This window comes from Physeter macrocephalus, chromosome 11, assembly GCF_002837175.3.
Source record: "Physeter macrocephalus isolate SW-GA chromosome 11, ASM283717v5, whole genome shotgun sequence".
Classification (NCBI taxonomy): Eukaryota; Metazoa; Chordata; class Mammalia; order Artiodactyla; family Physeteridae; genus Physeter; species Physeter macrocephalus.
The window spans coordinates 84,169,787-84,193,296 of record NC_041224.1 but is presented as its reverse complement, the minus strand read 5'-3'; the positions used below and the strand labels follow the sequence as shown (position 1 = coordinate 84,193,296).

Genomic DNA, 23,510 nt, shown 5'->3' with positions numbered 1-23,510 from the left:
TGCCCTGTTCATTAGATGTTTCTAGGTATATAACTTTAATGAAGCACCATAAAATTAGTGCCTTTCCTCAATACTAATAATATCCTTTGTAATTAAATAAAACTCAAAGGACAGGACAGTTGCAACTTGTTTTTGGTGCTGATCATGATGATCTGAAAATGAAGAAGTCAGACCTTAGGTCAAAGCTGGGCTGGCTGAGGCATAGAGGAAAATGGAAACTCCTGGTTTGAACATGAAGTCACAGTCATTGTCTGAAGGATAAGTTCTCACTGAGGATCCTGTCACCTCAGTCACCACATCATAGGGTGGCTTCAGTGTTAGAGTTCAAGGGCAAGAGATCCAGGTCCTTGAAATGAATGAACCACTCACATTTTCTGCCTCCCAGAGAAAGAACAAATTGTGAAAAGAGATCACAACCTTTATTCAAGGTTGATGACAAGTTTCTCCTCCTTAAAATTGGTCTGGGAAAATCTCAGTGGGTACGTCCCAAGGAGACAGCTAATTTATATAAGGCAGTGGTGGTACAGTGGACAGTGGTACCTATGGGGCAGAATACCTGGGTTATAATGCTGGCTTTATTTGTTGCATATAATTTGATCTTGGACAAGTCCTTCAGCCTTTCTGAGCCTGTTTTCACTTCTGTAAAAGGGTGGTAGTAATAATAATAATAATAATAACAACAACAGTACTAATGATACCCAACCTTCCTAATTCACAGGACTGTGGTTATAAGGAATAGATGAGATGAGGTATATGAACATCTTAATCTTATCTATATGTACATGGAATATGTAGCAAGAAAAATCCCTAGAAAGGCAGCAAGGAGAGCTTTCTTTTAACCACACGAGGACCTTCTGATGGCAGAAGACACAGGAAGCAACTACAGATGGAATGGTCTTGGATAATGGGAGAGATTTTTCTAGCAACATTTAACCTAGGAGTTCTTCTATTCCTACTTACAGCCAAGGACTTTCTATCTCTTCCACCTCAGCTGGAGAAGGTGTTCACCCTCACGGGTGTTTGTAGGGATGGTTCTGCAGAAGGCATTTGCAGAATGGCTTAATGTAAACACTCACTTCGACCACATTTCGGCATTTGTGTGGAGCTCTTCAGCAGTCAATGGGAACAAGTTGGGAACAAATTACTTAGAGCAACAGAAATGCAGTTGAGGACTCTGCACTGGAAAAACTGAACAGTAAAGCCATGTTGCCCTGTCCCTCATGATTGCCCTTTACCCACCCTGGCAGAGATCTGGAGATTTAGTCTCAGGATAAGTACAGAGGGCCTCTGGATGGGGTACTTCAGACATATTTGTGGGTGTGGGTACTATACCATGTCAACACTGTAGCAAAAACAGAGAAATTAGGTGACTGTATGTACACTAAATTCAGAATGAAGGGACCCCTTGCCCTGTTCCTCCTGTCGGTGCCCAGAATACTGGCGCCAGGGTTTATCTCCAGGCAAGGGATTAGAAGGTTCTTCTTTGAGATATTGACCAGCCTGAGAAACTAACATCAAGGTTTTATCCCAAAGGGACCACCCACACAATTCTACAGTGAAGCTCAAAGTCAACAAAGCTCATCATATGCTCAGAGCTTCCAACCAGCTTTTCTTCGCTCCTGGTCATTATGAGTAGGTGGCCAAAAAGTACTAGATTTCTGAGAAAAGTCACCATCATAATAGGTTGAGATGAAAAAAGGAAACAAATAATAGCAACTTAGGGAATACAGAAACAGGACAGGGAGAAAAAAGTAGTACAAAAGAACGAATAATTAAAATCCTCAGAAGGAAAGGAGAGGTAAGGAACAAGAGGCTATAAAAGAAGACTCATTCAGAGGACAAAATATGCTTCCGGAATTAAAAACTTAGTAGAAGTAAAGGAAATCACCCCCAAAATACTGTAAAAAATATAGAAACGGAAACAAGAATAAAAATATAAGAAAATTAAAAGATCAGTTTAGGAGATCCACTATCTGAATAATATAAGTTTCCAGAATGAGAGAACAGAGAAAACAAAATTATCAAAAAATAATTTAAGAAAATTTCCCTGCGTTGAAGGACATAAGTTGCCAGACTGAAAGGGATGATTGAATGTACAGCAAAATGGATAAAAACAGACTTACAACAAGGCACATATTGTGATATTTCAGAACATTGGTTAACAAACAGAAGTTTCTACAAGCTTCCAAAGAGAAAATAAATAAACAAATAAATAAAAAAGGCTTGTGAACAAAAATGGCTTTGGTCTTTTCAATAGCAATATTGAAGGTAAGAAGATAATAGAACCATGCCTTCAAAATTCTGAAGGAAGATGATTTCCATCCTAGAATTCGAGACCCAAACTATCACTTAAGTTTGAGTCGAAAAACTACATTTTCAGGCACGAAGTCTTGAGACCTTTATGTCTCATGCAGCCTTTTTCAAGAGGCTCATCTCAAGTAGGATGTACGCCATCAAAAATGAAAGGACAGGGCTTCCCTGGTGGCGCAGTGGTTGAGAATCCGCCTGCCAATGCAGGGGATGCGGGTTCGTGCCCCGGTCCGGGAAGATCCCACATGCCGCGGAGCGGCTGGGCCCGTGAGCCATGGCCGCTGAGCCTGTGCGTCCGGAGCCTGTGCGTCCGGAGCCTGTGCTCTGCAACGGGAGAGGCCACAACAGTGAGAGGCCCACATACCACAAAAAAAAAAAAAAAAAAAAAAAAGAAAAGATCTGGGACACAGGAATTAGGATATCCAGTTAGAGAAGCTGAGAAGGAGTCCCCTGGAGCTTGGCAAAAGAAGATTCCAGAATGAGAGGTGTGTGGGAGTGACCAGCTGGTGCAGTGGACCTCATGGAGGAGTGGACCTGAGAGTCAGGTTGACGGCTCCACCCCATACACACTGCCATTTGCTTTTCTTTTCAACTTAAGAACAGCAAGTCTGAGAGTCATATTCTCTTCTTAATGTGGCTTGTCTTGACCACATACTAATGAAATGCCGACATGTAGTGCCGCTTAGATGTGCTGAGAACATTCATTTCACTGCACAGAATTTTTCTGTTTCCACTTGTTGCTGACAGTCATGCGTTTAGAAGCAGAAAATACTCAATAGTCCGTTTAGATTCTGGATGTCCTGTGCCTGGCCCTGCCCGATGGGAAGGTTAGCTCTGTGTTTCCAAGGACTCACTAACAAGATCTGCCCCTTCCACCTTCACCAGAAGGGGCAGAAGTTAAAGCCAGACTGTGACCCAGCTTTGCTTTTCTTGGGAGCCTTCATCTAAAATAGGCGATATTGCCTGTTCCTTCCAAGGTGTGCTTATACTGAGTTTTGCAAAATGAAATAATATATTGTTTAGGGATACATACAATCATGCTACAATTATTATTTTTTAAATTCAGAAGCATGCTTAACATTAAAGTCAGGATAGTGGTTATTCTCCTGGGAGCAAGGAGGAGCAGGATGCAATTAGGAAGGGACACACCATGGAGCTTAAAATGACTTGTAATATATTGGGTGGGCCAAAAAGTTCGTTTGGGTTTTTCGTCTTATGGAAAAACCCAAACGAACTTTTTGGCCCACCCAATATTTCTTAACCCAGGGTGTGGGTACATTGTTGTTTAATCGTTATTTTAAAGTGTGCCTATAATTTTTATACACTCTTCCCTATGTATTATATATAGCGTAATAAAATTTCTGAAATAAAAATGGACTTAAAGTCCAGCAGCTGGGGAATTCCTAGAGTGGCTGCTTGAGTGATGTTGGGCCCCAAAGTGGAAGATCGAAGGTAGAATTATTTTAACTCTGATAGAGAGGAGGAAACTCCCAATTACTTAGGTACTAAATTCTCCTAGGAAGCTTTTTCTTTCTGATTTGCAGGGACCTGTTCTTCAGGGACTGAGTCACTGGAAACATCAAGCAAGATGTGATTACTTCTTTACAGACCGCTGGGCTGTGCTTATGCTCTCTGCCTTACTTCAGATATTACTAGGGCGGAAAAGCCCCTAATTATAGTCAGTTACTGACTAATAACCATACTTTGCTCCTGGTTATTTCCCCTAAGAAGAAAATATGTGGTATTCTTGCCTAATGGGTGTGTGTGTGTGTGTGTGTGTGTGTGTGTGTGTGTGTGTGTGTGATGTTGTTTATTATCTCTCCAAAATGTCTTTACATGACCTTTAGCCGTAGGGTGAGCCTTCCTAGGAGCTCTTTAAGTCAGCTCCAGCTGTGTGCACAGCTGTTGGATTGCTTTAGCAGAGGCACCCAGGATATGGGTGTGGATTTGAAGTGCCCAGCTTTCACGAGTGTTCATTTCACAGGGCCTGTAGTGTCAGTAGTAACAGAGCAGGAGGTGGAAGCTGACCTATTCCTCTGTCCCATTCAGGACTCTGGATAAAAAGGGTCAGAATCCCAATTCACAGACTTAAACACAGATTAAAACATCCATCCCTCCCCCACCCTGGATTTCAGGTGGGGGAGGGATGGATGCAGAGTTTGGGATTAGCAGATGCAAACTATTATATGTAGAATAGATAAACAACAAGGTCCTGCTGTGTAGCAGGGGGAACTACATTCAATATCCTGTAATAAACCAGGATGGAAAAGAATGTGAAAAAGAATATATATATGTATAACTGAATCACTGTGCTGTACACAACAACTGTAATTGTTGTGAAACAATTACAGTTTCACAACACAACACTGCAGACTAACACAACACTGCAAATCAACTATACTTCAATAAAATAAATTTTAAAAAACAACACAAAGGGATTTATAGGCTCGGTTAACCACATCGCACTGGAGGAGATTCAGGGACAGCTGGATCCAAATGCTCTAAGAAAATCATGGCATGTGTTTCTATCTCCTTCCTTCTATATTGGCTCCCTTTTCAGACAGGCTGTCCCCAGTGAGATGGCCTGGAGCAGCGACAGCTTTTATGTCACTTGCTTGGAAAGTCCATTATAAAAACCCCTCTTTCTCAATCATTCCAGCAAAATTGTGGGGCTCTATTGACCCAACTACAGCCACGTGACCAACCCTGTGCTCCCCAACAGCATATACAAGCCCACCCCTGTTCTCAGGGAGCGGCTTGACTCCACTACTTGATACGGTCTGAGAGAAAAAAGGTAGTTTTCATTATAGCAGCTATTTGTAGATAGAAACTTCTCTGGACTTAATTTTGAATATCTAATTTTTGAATTTAGTTATGCTTGAAATGATACATCTTAGGACTTAGTTATGAACTGTCTTCTGACCTAGCCATATTTGATGAATTTCCACACTTAACAAAAACACACTTTAAAAACATAAAGTCTTCCAATTCAGATGAGTCAAGAAAGCCTCTTTTACTAAAGGAATTTCACAGTAATGGAGTCCTGTATCTTTATATTGAATGGGGGGAAAAACTTCAATAGAAGAAATCTTCTTCCAATAGATCTCAGAACATAGTTTAGTCTGACTTGGGGCCTTCAGTTCAATTTGTTTAATCAGCTCATGGCTTTGGTTTAGTTCAAAGGTATGTACATTTAGTCTTCTTACTGAAGACTTTTCTAACACAGTACCTGGAAAAAGAAAGTGCTTTTAGAGCTAAGGAGTTTGTTCCAAAGTTTCTCCCTTTATTAAAGGGAGACTCACATTTCTTTTTTTTTTTAAATTCAAATTGTGAGTTTCTTTGATTTTTTTTTTAAATTGAAGTATAGTTGGTTTACAATGGTGTGTTAGTTTCAGGTGTACAGCAAAGTGATTCAGTTATACATATTTGTATCTGTTCTTTTTCAGAAGCTTTTCCCTTATAGATTATTACAAGATATTGAGTATAGTTTCCTGTGCTATACAGTAGGTCCTTGTTGGTTGTCTATTTTATATATAATAGTGTGTATATCTTAATTGTAAACTCTTAATTTATCCCTCCCCCTCCACTTTTCCCCTTTGGTAACCATAAGCTTGTTTCCTCTGTCTGTGAGTCTATTTCTGTTTTGTAAATAAGTTAATTTGTGTCATTTTTTTAAGATTCCACATATAAGTGATATCATATGATATTTGTCTTTCTCTGTCTGGCTTACTTCACTTAGTATGATAATCTCTAGATCCATCCATGTTGCAGCAAATGGCATTATTTCATTCTTTTTTTATGGCTGAGCAATATTCCATTATATACATACCACATCTTTTTTTAAAAAATTTTTATCGGAGTACAGTTGAATTACAATGTTTTGTTAGTTTCAGGTGTACAGCAAACTGAATCAATTATACATATACATATATCCACTCTTTTTTAGATTCTTTTCCCATATAGGCCATTACAGAGTATTGAGTAGAGTTCCCTGTGCTATAAAGTAGGTCCTTATTATTTATCTATTTTATATATAGTAGTATACCACATCTTCTTGATCCATTCATCTGTTTATGGACATTTAGGTTGCTTCCATGTCTTGACTGTTGAAAATAATGATGCTGTGAACACTGGGGTGCATGTATCTTTTTGAAGCAGAGTTTTCTCCAGATGTATGTCCAGGAGTGGGATTGCAGGATCACACGGTAAAGATACTCACGTTTCTGTCTTCATATTTTGTCTTCTCAGTGAAGGCTTGTGTTACTCTCTTTCACCGTTCAGTGGCAAGACGTACTTTGGGGATGTATGAATTGGTTTCATATCCGTTACTAACTCTGACTTCGTCATGTAGTCACTTTGCCTCTGTGTGCTTCTCTTTCCTCATCCTCCTACATAGGACTGCCTATATAAACTCCTTAAGACAGCCCCTGGCATGTAGTGAGCCCTCTATGAGTATTTGCTACCACCATTGTTATTCCATGAGCTCTCAAAGCACATAACCATGGCCCTGTTTTACTTCTGGTTGAGATGGAAGCTGGTAGGGCAGAGGGCAGATGCCTGAAGCTAAGCAGCCTATTAAAAGTAGAATAGAAATCGAGTAGAGAAAACCCAAGCGCTTTTCTCTTTAGATAGCTATCAAACCACGCTTCGCTGCAGACTATGGGCTTGGGTATGGCTAGAGATCAAAGGCCCTCTTATGTGCAGTGACATTTGTGAGCACAGGGCTGAGTTATAAAACTCTTGAATGGAAGGTTTTGGCACTTGGAACAGCTTGGGATAGAAAGGCAGGGTTTTTATAGAGGCGATTCACGGAACTGCTTATGCTGGTTGAGAATCCAGACTGTTATGACTCACTTGTCTCTTTATTGCTTTGGACCAAGAACTGTTGTTTCCTTTTAAGTCCCTCTGTAGGAGCTGAGCTACAGCCTAGGGCCAAGTAACTCTTTCAGGAAGACAGTGTGGCTTCAGTGAGTGTGAACAGGAAAATTCCTTTGTTGGGCTCTGGGTCAAGTGGACTGGTCAAGCCGAATAAGGATTTTATTTTTACCAGGGGATAAAATTTCTTTTGGAAACTGGCAGCATCCTTAATGCTTTTTTTAACTTTAGATAGGCTTTCCTTTTGTCTGTCTGCCATTTTCATTTTCTGAAAGCACAGGCTAAATTTGCATGACTAAGTAGAGGATAGAAGAATAACTTTGGAAAGTAGAAATCAGTGTGTCTGGATTGCTACATATGGAACTAGGATAGCAGAAGGGGTCATTTGGAGTCCGGTTTGCATTGCTAGGTCTCCTGGGAAAAACTGGGAAGAGGAATTTTGGACTGATGGTAAGACCCAGTGGTAGGCAGACTTCTAATGTTTTCCACCTCCTGGTACTTGCTCCTTTGTGTAATTTCCTCCTGGGCTAGTCCTCAAGACTAGAATATGAGGATATGAGAATATTCCCATAAATGGAAAATGACAAGAGTAATGACATGTTCCCGTGATTAGGTTACAAAAGACTGTGAGTTCTACCTTGCTAGGACCGTTTCTCTCTCTCTCTTCCTTGCCCTTTCAGCTTGCATGCTCTGATGAAGCCAGATGCTGTGGTGGAGAGGAACACGTGACAAGGAAGGAAGGATGGCTTCTGTTCGACATCCTGAAAAGAACTGAGACCCCTGGTCTGATATCTGTGAGGAACTGATAATCCTGCTAACAACCACTGGGTGAGTTTGGGAGTACATCCTGTCCCCGCTAAACGTTGAGTTGATGACTGCAGCTCCAGCTGTCACCTTGATTTCTTGAGGGATGCCCTGGAAGCCAAGGACCCAGCTATGTGGTATCTAGATTCCTGACCCCTCGAAACTGAGATAATAAATGCATATTCTTTTAATCTGCTGAATTTGGGGATAATTTTTATTTCTTTATTTTTAAATTAATTTTTTAATGTCTTTATGGGAGTATAATCACTTTACAATGCTGCATTAGTTTCTCCTCTATAACAAAGTGAATCAGCCATATGTATACATATATCCCTGTATCCCCAGCCTCTTTTTAATGTAGCAATAGATTAGTAATACACCAGTACTGTATTTTAAATTGTGTTTTCTCTTCCTAGTGGTTTGAAATACCACTGCTGTCAAGTTCCAAGTTACCATTTATATGGGGATGGGTCTGTTGTCTGTTTCTAGGCTTCTTATTCTGTTCTCTTGACTTTTTTTTTCGTTCTTTCTTTCTTTTTTTTTTTTTGGTCTTGGTGCCTCTTCTATTTTCTTCACTTAACGTTATTTCATAGGAATTTGTGAGGAAACTTTAAAGGTTGCCAGAGGTGTCTGGACCATGGAGAACACAGCTGTAAGAAATGGGGTTTTGAGGGGCTTAGATTCCAAGTGAACTCACTAGGGATAGACCCAAGAGACAGAGACCACTCCAAACACTCTGGATTGGGCCTCTTACTAGGCACGATGAGCAAACTTCATGGCTGGAGTTGTGAGTATGATTACATGTTCTTGGGAAAAAGCAAAAGGGAAGTTTAGCCTGTCTTAGTCATATTCCTCTACCTAAAAGTTTATCTAAATTATTAAAATTTTCACTATAGCATAGATTATTAAAAATTAGACCATATAATAAAAGTGACAACATCCCTATTTATCAGAGTAGGAAATAAATTTAAAGAAATACGGATATTTCCTTTTTTTCCTTCCTAGGGTAATAGAATGTGAGACCAGAGAAATCTCTGAGATCATCTAGTATATCTCTCCCACTTTACAAATGGGCAGAGCAACCACATGCAGAGATGCTGAGGACAGTCCCAGTTTATACCAGTTGTTCCAGAATAGCAATGAATAGCACTTCCTTTCACTATCAAAATGTCTTGGTTTGTATAATAAATTATATGATCATCCTATTGAGGAGGAAACTGAGATTTTTAGAAGTGAAGGGACTTTCTTCTTTACATTTAAACTTTTTCATCGATTATAACTGCAAAATGACTACAGATTTCTCCAACCCCTACCCTAGGAAGTACATCCAAATGTAAATATACTTAAAATATTTTTCTCATTAAGTATGATGTAAATTTGAGGTTTCAACTAACAAAACCCCTGGGAAAATAATTGATATTTAATTGGTTTGAAGACACATAATGGAATGACCAAATGATTGAAGTCCCAGCTAAACTAAACACTAGGGGTTATGTAATTTTCAATAGGTCATACAAATACTGTAGATGGTGTCATGAGGGCTAAACTTCAAGCTCCTTGATTGTTTATTGCTCTTTCTATGTTGTTTTCCTTTAGAAGCTGTATGGTAGGTTTTGGCAAAATGCTGGACTGAGCTAATAGATACCCCCACCTACTATTGCAAATGCATAGAATAAAGGTAAAGAGTAATTTCTTATGAAGAACACAAAACAAAACAAAACAAACCCAAACCCAGTTAATTATAAAGGAATAGGTTGATAAATCTAACTTCATTAATTAACATCTTCTAAGTATCAAAGGCACCATTAAGAGAGTGAAAACACAGGCTACAGATGATAAAAGGCATTGGCCACACCCCTAATTGACAAATGAGTTGTATCCAGAATTCTTATAAATCAATAAGAAAAAGACAGCTCAATAGAAAAAGTTGACAAAAGCATTGAACAGGCACTTCAATAAAGAGGAAGCCAATTTCTCTCTCTCTCTCTCTCTCTCTCTCTCTCTCTCTCTCTTTCTCCCCTAACTATAGATCTAAGTAAAGGGTATGAAAATGTTGAGCATACTAGTCTTTTCACTTATTGAAAAATTTCAAAAGAAAACGTTGGGAAAAATAAAAATACAGCAAACTCAAAGGAAAAAAAAAAATATTACCAGATAGCAGAAATGAAGGGGTAATTCACAAGAGGAGCAATAGGTGTACCAGCCAATGCTACAGTGACTTAGGGATAGACCAGCCTTTGATATGGGCCCCAGGAACTTGGGGTTAAGGATTGAACTCCCTTGCAGTGACAGGAAGCATGTGACACAAAGAACTAAACTGAACCTCTTGCATATAACCAGATGGCAGGGAGTGGCTGCTTTCTCCAAAAAAAGGGAACTAGAAAACTCCTCCTGTTATCCACCACCCCCCACCAAAAAAAATCAGCAAGTGAGCCTATCTGTGCCTGATATTCTGTGTAGAAAAAAAGCCTTCTATTAAAAGTAAAACCCCATTCCTGTGCCACGTGCAAGTATTGAATAAATGTTCTCTAACTTCATTATAGATAGAATGGCCTAAACCAATGAACTCTCTAAAATAGTCAACAGAAACAAATGCAAACTACTCTGAAGGGATACTTTCATAACCTCAGGTGCATGAGATGTTCAGTAAGTATTAGCTCACAATAAAAATAACAACTCACATAAGGAAACCATCCACCATGTGGGGTGGTTGTTAGGCACAACATGAGGAAGGAATAGCACCCTGAGGGCTTAAAATCATGTACTCATCTGAGAGAGATGATAACATAAGAATCTTTAAAACAATCACATACATTTTAGAAAAAGAAGTTAAAATGGAAGAAAGGTACGCTATGAAAAATGGAAAGGTATATATCGAAAATAAGCAAATTAAACTTCTAATTATTAAAAATAGTCAATGGAATTAAAAAACCCTCTGTGGATGGGTGAAATAGTGAACGAAACACAGCTGAAAGAAAATTTAGTGAACTGGAAGATTTTTCTGAGGAAGTTACCCAGAATGCCACATAAAAGGATTATGAGATGAAAAAAAATGAAAGAGAGGTTGTGACATGGGACTAGAAAGATCATAGAATTAGATGGACCAATGTATGTCCAACTGAAGTTCCAGAAGTTCCAGAAGGAGAGGAGAGAAAGGGATTGGGAAAAGCAATATTCAAAAAGATAATGACTGAGAATTTTCCAGAAGAGATGAATGACATGGCTAACTGGATGTGAAAATAAGACCATTTTGTAGTTTCTCCTGAGACCAAAAGATCAAGAACTGTTCAATAGGTCACAAGTATCACCCCGATTTTAAAGGTAGCTTCTTGGTCACAAATGCAGGACGTGCTAATAGATTGCAAAACTGGTTCTGACAATATGAGCCAATTGCCTCCTTCAGATCTATATAAAAAGTTAAAGATGAAAAGGCTTAGAGAGGGAGTTTTTAGGAGAGAGTCATTGATATGCTATGTTCTTATGACCACTCAAAGAGAAGAAGCAGGAAGATGCTTCCCTCTCATTTTAAACCAAGAGAAAGTGACTTCAATGGTGGTATCTGGAAAGCTTGACATGTGTCTCCTGAAGCTGGAAGATCCTAGGGAAGATATATATCTCATGCCTGAAAAATCCAAAATCAAGAGACCATGGTTGGAGGTGCTCCTGCCTTGCAGCAGAGTGACAAGCAGTGGTTACACTCCAGGGACAGAGCTGCACATCCATTGATGGTGGGCAAAGATGCCTGCTTCTTGAGCCATGGAAAGGATGACTTGAATTTAAGTAAATTTATAGTTTTGATATTGTATTGGACTCTCCTGAAAGAATACAATTATTAAGTTATTATTTGAGATTCCATGTAGGAAAGGGGAAGGATCTGCAGAGAGAGTTTGAAGAGATTGGAAGAAAGAATAGGGTAGTTTTTTCTTATACATTTTTGGGTCTAGCTTAATGAAAACACTAGTTAAATATGAATCTTCAGATTGTAGAATCATTGCTGAGTCACAATTAAGATAAAATCAATTCATGTTTACTGCGTATTTTATTAAGATCACAAAGAGAAAACATTCCCTCTCTTGGAATATCATGTGCTTCCAAATGTGATACTTTGAGCACACATCACCTATGTAATTTTCCAGGCAAGAATGTATAACATGAATCTAGTGAAGAAATGTTAGAAGAACCCCCAAATGAGGAACATCCTATTTACAAATTGGGGAGGGGGATGTAATAAGACTTTCAATGTCATAAAAAATAAGGAAAGTCTATATAAAAAGTCCAGATTCATGGAGGTTAAAGATACAACACAACTAAATGCAATACCTGAGACTAGATTAGACTGTGTACTTTGGGGATAGGGGAGCGGGTGCTATAAAGGATATTACTGAGTCAATTGAGAAAATCAGAATAAGAATGAAAGATTAAATAAAAATGTATAATTTTAAACTTACTAAAGTTGATAACTGTGCTGACAGTTATCTAAGAGGATGTCTTTAAGGAAATGTGCATTGAAGTATTTAGGGGTAAAGAGCATGATATGCATGACTTATCCTCAAATGATTCAGAAAAAAAATTATGTGCTGTGTGTGTGAGTGTGTACGTGTGTATGTATGGGTATGGAGAGAGAACAAAGAATAAAGCAGATAGAGTAAAAGGTTAATTGCAGATGAAACTAGATAAATGGTATATGAATATTTTTAGTACTATTTTTTTTTTTTTTTTTTTTTTTTTTTTTTTTTTTTTTTTTTTTTTTCGGTACGGGATCTTCCCGGACCAGGGCACGAACCCGTGTCCCCTGCATCGGCAGGCGGACTCTCAACCACTGCGCCACCAGGGAAGCCCTTTAGTACTATTTTTATTTTGCAAATTTTCTTTAAATTTGATACCATTTCCAAACGCCCAAAGAACAAAAACAAACACAAAGTACCAGGGAGACAAAACAGATTATCTACAAAGGCGAGTACATCAGTGGGGAGCAGAGTTCTCATCAGCAAAAGTAGAGGCCAGAGGCAATAGTACTGTATTTTCAAACTGCTAAAGGAATGCAATTTTCAGTCTAGTAATTCTTTTTTTCTTTTTGGCCTCACTGCGAGGCATGTGGGATCTTAGTTCCCTGACCAGGGATCGAACCCTTGACCCCTGCAGTGGAAGCACAGCGTCTTAACCACTGGACCACCAGGGAAGTCCCTAGAGCTAGTAATTTTATCCTAGCTAAACTGTCATTCAGGGGTGAGGGTGAAATAAAAAACATTTGAAAAGATAAAAACATTTAGATAATGATTAAAACAATCATTCACAGTTTCTTGCTGAAAGAACTACTAAAAGATGCACTTTTAAGAAGAAGGAAATAGGGACTTCCCTGGTGGTGCCGTGGTTAAGAATCTGCCTGCCAATGCAGGGGACATGGGTTTGAGCCCCAGTCCAGGAAGATCTCATATGCTGTGGAGCAACTAAGCCCGTGTGCCACAACTCCTGAAGCCTGAGCGCCTAGAGCCCGAGCTCAGCAACAATAGAAGCCACTGCAATGAGAAGCCTGCACACTGCAACAAGAGTAGCCCCCGCTCACCTGCGCACTGCAACGAAGACCCAATGTACCCAAAAATAAATAAATAAATGAATTTATTTTTAAAAAGGGAAGGAAATATAGTGCAGAAGAAAGAAGTAGGATGCAAGGCAATTAGTAAACATGTAAACAAATATAAATAAACTTTGACTAAAAACAAAAGTTTAAATGATTATATTTTGTGGTTAAAGATGTGGAACTAAAATTCTAGACAACAATAACGTGGAAGGTGGGAGAGGATAATCCAGAACTAAAATAGTCTAATATCCTAATATTTTCTTTAGGTCAACTATGTATGTTAAAAAATTAAGATAGTAAATTGAAAGAAAAGAAATAGAATCTGTAACTCCCTAAATGGTTAAAGGAAACAGAGGAAATAAAGAAAACATGGTTCTCCCCTTCCTCCCCTGCCCTGAAAAAAAAGGGAAGGAAAAGAAAAACATAGATAGAAAAAACACAAAATAAGAATGGTGGAAATAAATTCAAATATATTAGTAACACAGGAAATGTAAATATTCAAACAATAGAAAACCACGTAGAAGTTAAAACAGACTAACCAGATCTGTATGTATCAACACAAATAAATCTCAGAAACATTGTGCTGACTGTGTAAAAAAAGATTCAAAAGGATATATACAGTATGGGACTACTTTGTAAATTACAAAATGATATAAAACAATGTTATATATTGTTTATGCATACAAATGTATGTAGCAAAATTGTGAATGGAGGAATACCTACCAATTTAGTGATTATCTCAGGAGAAAATGGGAGAGGGGAGGGATTAGAGGAAGAAAAGAGGGTGCTCCTAACTTTATCTGCGATTTTTTTCCTTAAACAATAACATCAACTCTGAAACAGGCATGACAAAAAGTTCACGTGTTACATCTGAGTTGCAGGTGTGTGAGTGTCTGTTATATTTATTTCTGGACCTCTCTGTATTTTAAAAGTATGTAAGGAGTGAAAAAATTAAACACTAAACTCTATATTTTATATTTAATTACATTTTCCCAAGGACACAGAGAAGATACAGTCCTGCTCTCCCAGATGCTGGCTTAGGTAAGGACGTGGGTTATTCTTTGTTTTCCTTCCCTTCCAGATTCATGCTCTGCCCTGCTGAGTCCTGTGGACTGCATCACCCAGGCTCTCTTACCAGCTGGCTTTCAGTTTCAGCCAGCAAGAGCCAACGGGGGCGGGCAGGGAGATGAATGGTGGAGTAAAAAGAGGCCTGGGTGTTTCTTCTCTGCTGTCTTCTGGTTTGGGCGTCCTGTGGCTGTAGTTGCATCCTCCCATATGTATGACTCCCACTAGACAGGCCTTCCTCCAGAGTTCCTTTCTCACTGGGCTCTTAATAACAGTATTTCCTCCTCTGGTCTCAAGAGGCCTTGGGGGTGGTATCAGCTTCTCACCATTGCTAGGCTCTCGACACCTTACCAAGCCTTGTGTGTTCCCTTTACCATGAAGGGAACTCTGCAAGTAGTCCCTTTATTAAAGTCTTTGCTTTTTTTTTTTTCAAGGTTATAGAACATCTTTGCTGTAGATGAAAAGATTGATTGGATGATCTTCTCCATGTCTCCAGCCTATCTGCACCAAAACAACCTGTCTTGAGCATGTGTGGTTGACAACTCGATGGAAAGGGATTGTGGCTGACATACACAGGAAGATCTACTTTCTTAAAATCTCATGTCCCAAGGATCTTATGATTCCTTGAATGGTGTCAACTGTGTTTTATGATTTATTTATTCATCTACTCAATTTATTTTGATTGTGTGCTGCTCTGTACCAGGAACTGTGCCAAGAAATGGGGATACATTGTTGAACAAGAGGGAATCCTATCCTCAAGGAGCTTACAGTAGTCAGGGGAAGATACGCACATTTCTAGTATGAAGAAGTATGACAAATGCTAGGAAAATGGAAGTAGAGAGTGCTATGGGGTACCCAGGAGGGTTATTCAACCCGGTCTTATACCATCAGGGAATGTTTCCCAAAGGAAATAACATCTAATCTGAGACCTGAAGGATAAATACTAGTTAGGCAGATTAAGGAGAACAACTGGTCAGAGGGGATGGGTTTTAGTTTTAAGGTATTCTAGAAAAACAACTTGGGCTAAGACCAGCAGGGAGTAAAAAGCATTTGGCAAATTGAAAGTAATTTCTTGGGTTGATATGTAGATGGCATGGGAGATGGAGGGGGGGAGATGAAGCAGGAGAGGAAAGCAGAGGTCAGATCATGAAAGGCCTTATAAGGAAGGTGAAGTGTATGGGTGTTATTTTGAGGACAATGAGGAACCATTACATCTTTTCATGTAGACGGTGTGTAGTAGAACTATGTTTGCATTTTAGAAAGCTTACCCTGAGGATGAACTTGAGATAAGCCTAGTACTAGAAGGGGGTTCTCTTAGGAGGTTGCTGCAGTAATTGAGGCCAGAGATGATGAGCTGGACTTGGATGGAGACAGTGGGGCTGGAGAGACATGCCATGTCTCTAAGAGGGTTTGAAGCAGGCAACCCAAACCTGGCATGCTGTCCCATTCAGACAGTTGCTGTCATGACAGGGCAGCCCTGCAAAATGCAAGTTGTCATCTCCTTGTTTGATTTCAGCTAACTGTGAGCTCCCTGGGGGCAGGGACTATTTTGTATTCATCTGTGTGTCTCTAGTACCTGGGAGATGCTCAGGGAAAGAATGTTCTAGAAGAAGTTTTTTTGATACAGTGGTTGCCCTCATGACTTACCAGACCCAGCTTTGTTAGGAAAGGTCAATGGCAATCATGAAATCAAGGTCTAGAGCTATTTCAGCCTGCACATTAAGATGTGGACCCTTTAACTTGGCTTACTCTGCCCATTGAAATGTCCAGGCTGGTTTTCCTGACTCAGTTCTCTTCTGCCATCTGCTGGGACAAGCATTTCATAACGTACCAAAGCGAGATAACCAATGAAGCGAAGGCTAAAAGCTTCTTGGGGAAAGCAAGGGACAATACCTGGACAACTTTACAATTTAATTGGATCAATACATGTTGTACCCAGACTACCTTCCATCTGCAGCTAATCTCGAGTATTTTCCATATCCCGTTCTATTTTTTTTCATGCAGACTATCTTAAATATCTGTATTCTTCTTTAGTTTTTGCAACAATCCTATGAGAACAGCCAATGTTATCACTACTAGTTTTGAAACAAGGAAAGGGAAGCATAGGGGTTTAAATAAAATGTCAGCTTGGAAAAGTAAATAAGTGACTGAGTCACGACTGATGCCTCCTTTACTCCTAGTTCCACTTTTCTCACAAAACATCCTGATCAAAATAAGAGAGAGTTCAAGAGAGGCCGAGATGTGCTGTTGTCTGTGGCATGGAAAATGTGGGTCTGACATGGAGGCAGAGAAGGCTGACAGCTCCTCAATGTTCTGCACTTAAAATGCCCAGTGTTGGTGTGAGGACTGGGGGGTGGAGAGAGTGGGAACAATTCTTACACATTTTATGTTCCCCAGTGAAAAGTCAAGGGGATGTCCCTGTGGGGGGAAAAATTGTAACTCTATGAAGATTGATAGAGCTTGAACCAAGATGGTACCTAAAACTTTTGGTGGATGTTGTCAAAATAGATGCTGTTGTTTTGGTTAACATATGTGGTTAAGACAAAGACGCAGATATAGAGGACAAACTAGTGGTTACCAGTGGGGAGATGGAAGCGGGGAGGGGCAATACAGGGGTAGGGGAGTAAGAGGTACAAATTATTAGGTATAAAATAACAACACGGGGAATATAGCCAATATTTTACAATAACTTTAAAAACTGTGAATCACTGTATTGTACACTTGTAACATATAATATTGTACAGCAACTATACTTCAGTTTAAAGAAAGACAAAGACACTAGCGCACCATCCTTTTCTCATCTAAACTTGTTATTCGTATATAAATACATGCTTATACAAATGCATAAATATATTCTTGGAGTTAAAAAACCCAAACATTCAGGGAAAGCTAAAATTCTCCTTTACTTTCCCCAAAGATACTGTCAGTGGTAAGCTTCCAGATTTTTTTCTATGTGTTTACATAAACATTTGTGTTGCCATGGGAACATGGTGTATTGTTTGGTCTTTTATTCCCGTATGAATGATATCTAGCTGTACTGCCTTACCTCTCCAAGTGAGGGTTCCACACTCTCCTGACTCACTGGGATGTGCCCCTCCTGGGGCGCCACCTTATTACACAGTCATCCTCTGCCCAGCCCTCTCACACTAAGCCTCCAGGCTGGGAGCTCTCTAGAGCTTGTACCCAGCTTCACAATAGCTTTCTTTCTTTCTTTTTTAAATTGGGGTAAAATATACATGGGACAGATTTATTATTTTAACCATTTTTAAGTGTGCAGTTCAGTGGCATTAAGTGCATTCACATTGTTGTGCAACCATCACCACCATCCATCTCCAGGACTTTTTCATCTTCTTGAACTGAAACTCCACGGATTAAACAACTCCCCATTTCCCCTCCCTCCATCTCCTAGCAGCCAGCATTCTACTTCCTGTCTCTATGCATTTGATGACTCTAGGGACCTATATACTTGGAATCGTACAGTATTTGTCTTTTTATGTTTGACTTATTTCACTTAGCATAAAGTCCTCAAGGTTCATCCATGTTGTAACATGTGCCAGGATTTTACTCCTTTTTTAAGGCTAAACAATATCCCATTGTATGTATATACCACATTTTGTTTATCCATTCATCTATTGATGGACACTTAGGTTGTTTACTCCTTTTGGCTATTGTGAATAATGCTGCTATAAATATGGGTATACAAATATCTGTTTGAGTCCCTGCTCTCAGTTCTTGTGGGTATTTGCCCAAAAGTGGTGCAAAAGCCTTCTGAGCATATTTCAGTCTGTAGCTTCCACCCACCAAGGTGGGTGGGTAACTCTTTGCTTTCTAGGATAGCTATGGCCTTAAACACATGTTTTTCCATTTCTAAAGATTTGGGGCAAGAGAAAGGTCATTCTCAAATTCCTGTACTTCAAATCTCAGTTCAAAAGTCCCCACTCCTGCTAAGTCTTCCCTCATCCATTCCTAATGCACTGAGTTTCCTTCTCCTTTGTGCTGTCCTAGCACTGTGTCCTCCTATGGAACAGTATTGTCACTATTTGTTTATAGCTCCGTCTTCCTCACAAGACTGTGAACTTCTTGAGGGGGAAGATTGTCTCTTTTTAATCTTTAATCTGGTGTATTGCAGAGTGGTCAGTGTCTGTTTTTAGATTTTAAAAATTAATTTAAAATACCTTTAATAATTATATACAGTTACAAATTCAAACAACAAATAAAAGGTTTATAAGCCTTAACCCACCCCTCCCCGTCTTGATACTAATCTCCAGAAGGAAACAACTCTCTTTCTTCTTCTTTTTAAAAACTATTTATTTAGTTTTTGGCTGGACTGCATCTTAGTTGTGGCCGTGGACTCAGTAGTTGCAGCGCACAGGCTTAGTTGCCCTGCAGCATGTGGGATCTTAGTTCCCCGACCAGGGCTTGAACCGGTGTCCCCTGCATTGCAAGATGGGTTCCTAACCACTGGACCACCAGGGAAGTCCCTGTTTCAATTTTTAGTTCTCTGAGTGTTAATTTGGTTCTCTAAATAATAGACTTGTACCACTGCACCATCCATCCTATGGAGTATTGTTTCTCGGTTTCTGCTTTGGTAGTATTTAGTTCACCTATATGAGAATTTAGCTCACCTCTACCGCCACCCACCTTTCCTGCCCCCATTGGTTCTAGTCCTTCACCCCCTCCCTATCTCCATGCCCACTGCCATGGGGCTCTGCAGATCATCCCACCTCTACATCCTCTGACTTTGGGCTCAGCCATGTGGTGTCCTTTGGCTAATAGGGTGTTCGCAGACATGATGCCAGCAGGGATTAGAAAAGTGCTTGTGCGGTAGGGTTTGCCCTCAAGTACCTCTGTCAGCACCTCGCTAGCCTGCTGGTCTCAGAAGGATAAAAGATGTGGGGCAAAGCTCTCCTGGTTGACTCGTAGACCCACAGAGGGAAGCAAAACCATCTAGCCAGAGCCAGCTTAGATCAGCTGAACTCTGGCTCACCTGCAAATGAGTAAGTGATAATAAATGATGATTGTATTAACCCACTGGGTTTTGGGGTAATTTGTGACTCAGCAGTAGCTAACCCCCACACACTACTATCTATTTTCCCTTCCCCCTCCTCCCCTTCCAGTTATACCATCATTTTTCCCCTCTATTGTTTTCATTTTAACCTTTTTCATTCCATTAATTGCTAATGGTATCACTTTTCTTCCCATATTGTACAAGTATATTCTCACTCCTCTTCCTTTTACCTCTACTCACCACTCCCTGACTCCTGATTTCCATCAGCTACACCTTAGCTTTTAAACTGTGAGGTTTGATTTCATAAACACTGAGTCTGTTATAGAAATTTTGGACACTTGCCACTTTCTAAGTCCATTATGTTCCTCTGGAGTAAAATTGAGAAAAGATTATTTTAGAGCAAACCCATGATTTACTATGAACTAGTTTGATGTGTTTTCCTTCCTTGCAACCAAATGATCCCAGATTAACATATCCCCAGTCCCATCAAAGCTCAAGGAGGAGGAGGAGAAGGGTTAAATGTCAGGATGAGATTTCTTTGCATTGGGTTTTGTTGGGCTATTAGAGGAGATAGGAAATAGAATATTTCCTCTGTGACAACTCTTTCTACTGCCACACGAATTTGTGCTAGTAGCAGCTGGCTAGGTCACATCAATTTAATAAAACAACCATACTTTACAAAGCTCTAGCTTAATTAATAAAGATAAATTAAACCAAGTTGGGCATTGTGCCCAGAAAATCAGTATGACATAGATTAGTAAGAAGAGTACTATTTATTGATACATTTTGCTATCAATTTTTACAAGACTCAATGAGAAATTGGAGGTGAAAAATGCATAGATATTTTGTAAGGTTTGGGCTGGAGATGATGATGTCTGAAACTGAGATTCTCAGTTGGTAGGGATGCTTTCCTTGGGTTGGTGGAATCTCTTAGGTCTTTCCTGACCCCTCCACACTTACATGGGTCAGAGAAAGTAATGAGAGACTCCTCCCTTCCCTTTGGAGGGCATCGGTGACTTTCATTTCCCCCATATTCTCCGGAATCATGAAGAGAACCTGGGCTGGGGAGTAGGGTGTTTTAGGTTTGAACAGCCAATTTAGCACATCTTGGCAAGTATAAACTTGGGCAAGTTCCTTAACTTTTCCAACTTTACGGTTCCTCCAAATAATGAAAATAAGTACACATCTTATATAAGTTTTGCTGTGAGGGTAGGTGAGATGACATTTAAAGAACCTCACATGCCTGAATCACAGAGGATATATAGCAGAAGGCAGCTGCCTTTGTTATCGTTCTTCTTATTCATCAGCTTGAGATGTATCATTTATTTTAATATTTAACATAAGTCACCATTATCCCATAACGCCTCCAGTGAGAATGTATTGTTTTCTTTTCCTGCTATCCTCTCTCCTCATCTCGCCAGGGATACTCCATGATTCCTGGATACTATCATCTTTAGCCAGGATTTTTGGTTGTTGTAACCGGTCTTGCCACACAGTGTCACTGTTGAAACAGGCAATCTGGCCACTGGGTGACATCCTCCTGGCCAATGCCCAGCGATCTTAGGGAATGAAGCAGGCACCTCCAGGAAATACAGTGATCTGAGAGCAGCTGCTGTATTCCATTTCACCCTCCTGGAGAGATTGCCTCTATTTAAGTACTTCTTGTGATGGACAAAAGCTGTTAAGACCTTTGTGTGTGCAGAAGGGACCCTCAAACCTGTACATCCTGTCCATGGCTGGGGCTCAGCCTTGCTGCCTAGGTTAAGTCTCTAATCTTAGAGTGACACATCCAGAAGCTCTATGGTAGACAGTTTCTTGCCATGTGGTCTGCTATTGTCATGCTCAAGTAATTAGCATCTCACCCCTGGCAGTACTGACTTGTAGACTCCTGCTACAAAGAGTCCGTTGTAGGAGAGCTAGCCATGATCAAAGTTGTAAAACTCTTCCCTCTTTGGCTACATCTCTGCCCAGATGAGTTCCTTGGACCTGGCTGTTTCTCCCCACACTCATGTGAAGTGGGCTGGGATAATGAGGCAGACAAGGTTAAAGGAATGCTGAATTAACATCAGTTAACTCCCGTCTCTGAAGTGAGATCTCAGGTCTTTAAATGTACTGAGGATGCTTGTCATGGAAGGATGTCCATGAAGAGATGCCCAAGACAAATAGTTTAATCCAGAAAACAAGCTGCCAAACTAAATGTATAACATGATTCCATTTTGTCTATTTTTCTTTCACATTTCTTTACTATCTGAATTTATTTTTATAAAGTGTATGAATGATTTTGCACATAGTAAAAAAGTAATAAAGATTAAAAAAAACCACACCCTATACTGCTGGCATATTGGTCAGGAATAGAGCCTTCAATTGAAGGAAAAAGTAGGGGGATAATGCGGCATCTCTCTAAGGATTGCTTTTGGAAACATTCGAAAAGTTGTATTATCAAAACTATTTTTAAAATGATGAACACAAGTAAAATCCATAAGGTGATGTAAAAGCATATTGTAAACTAGGCTTTACTTTCTTAAAATGATTCTAAAACGAGCAAAACAATATTAAGGTCTTACAGTAACCACACCCTAAAAGCAACAGCAGAATCATACAAGAGCAGATGGTGTTTCTGCCTACTTGTGGCCAAGAAAATTTTCTGTGCCTTCTCCTCCTGTAGACTTCCTTTTTCTGTTTTCACTTTTGATTAAGTGGTAGGTGGCTATATTCTTCCCATTGGATAATGCCTCCATGATGTCCAGTATCTGGGTAGCATCCATTATTCTGTTAGCGATGAAGAACTGAGGAGATGAGGGAAATTGACATTTAATGTGTACTCCTGGGTGTTCAGCACTGGACCAGTGACTTTACTGCTCTCACCATCCAAAGGCCTTGGGTCCAAGAGGGGTTAAGAGCAAATCCAAAAGGGCTGACTTTTCCCTCTCTAGTTCGTAGTTTTAAATAGACTTCATTTTTTAGAGCAGTTTTAGTTTGCAGCACAACTGAGAGGAAGGTACAGAGATTTCCCCTATGTCCCTGGCCGCCACAGATGTATAGCTTCCCTATTATCAACATCCCCCATCAGAGTGGTACATTTGTTACAACTGATGAACCTACTTTGACACATCATAATCACTCAAAGTCCATAGGTTACATTAGGGTTCACTCTTGCTGTTGTACGTTCTATGGGTTTGGACACATGTATAATGACATATACCTACCATTACAGTATCATACAGAGTAGTTTCTCTGCCCTAAAAATCCTCTGTGCTCTGCCTTTCATCCCTTCCCCCGTCTCAGCCCCTGACAATCACTGATCTTTTTAATGTCTCCATAGTTGTCTTTTCCAGGATGTCACATAGTTGGAATCATGCAGTATGTATCCTTTTCAGATTGGCTTCTTTCACTTAGTAACATGCATTTAAGTTTCCTCCATGGTTTTCATGGCTGATAGCTTATTCTTTTAGTGCTGAATTATATTCCATTGTCTGGATATACCACAGTTTATCTATCTAGTCACCTGCTGAAGGACATCTGGGTTGCTTCCCTGGCAATCATGAATAAAGCTGCTGCTATAAACATCCATGTCCAGGTTTTTGTGTAGACACGTTTTCAACTCCTTTGGATTAGTACCAAGGAGTAGATGCTGGCTTTTGGCCCTTGCCTCCTGCATCTGTGCACTTGAGAACTACAAATATGTATACTTCTTTTATTAAAAGGGCAAATACAAATTTGTCTGTACATAAAGTTTCCTTTAGAGAAACCATATGCAAATTATGCTTATGGTTTCTGTATTAATTTGGGTGATATTAGCTCCTGCAACAGATTAACACTGATTTTCAGTGGATTAACACAATAAAAATATATTTCTCAGTTCCCAGTCCA

General features: G+C 39.7%; 1 long non-coding RNA gene across 2 annotated transcripts; it reads left to right on the top strand.

Annotated features, from left to right (window-relative positions):
* Window positions 1–7,201: 7,201 nt before the first annotated feature.
* Window positions 7,202–18,026, top strand: LOC102985061 (uncharacterized). 2 transcript variants are annotated; one of them, XR_447954.3, is made up of 4 exons: window positions 7,202–7,277; window positions 7,866–8,013; window positions 14,565–14,608; window positions 15,067–18,026. It is a non-coding gene; the product is annotated as an uncharacterized lncRNA (long non-coding RNA). The 2 variants fall into 2 exon arrangements; XR_447953.4 differs by lacking the exon at window positions 7,202–7,277 and adding an exon at window positions 7,352–7,635.
* The last annotated feature ends 5,484 nt before the right edge of the window (window positions 18,027–23,510 follow it).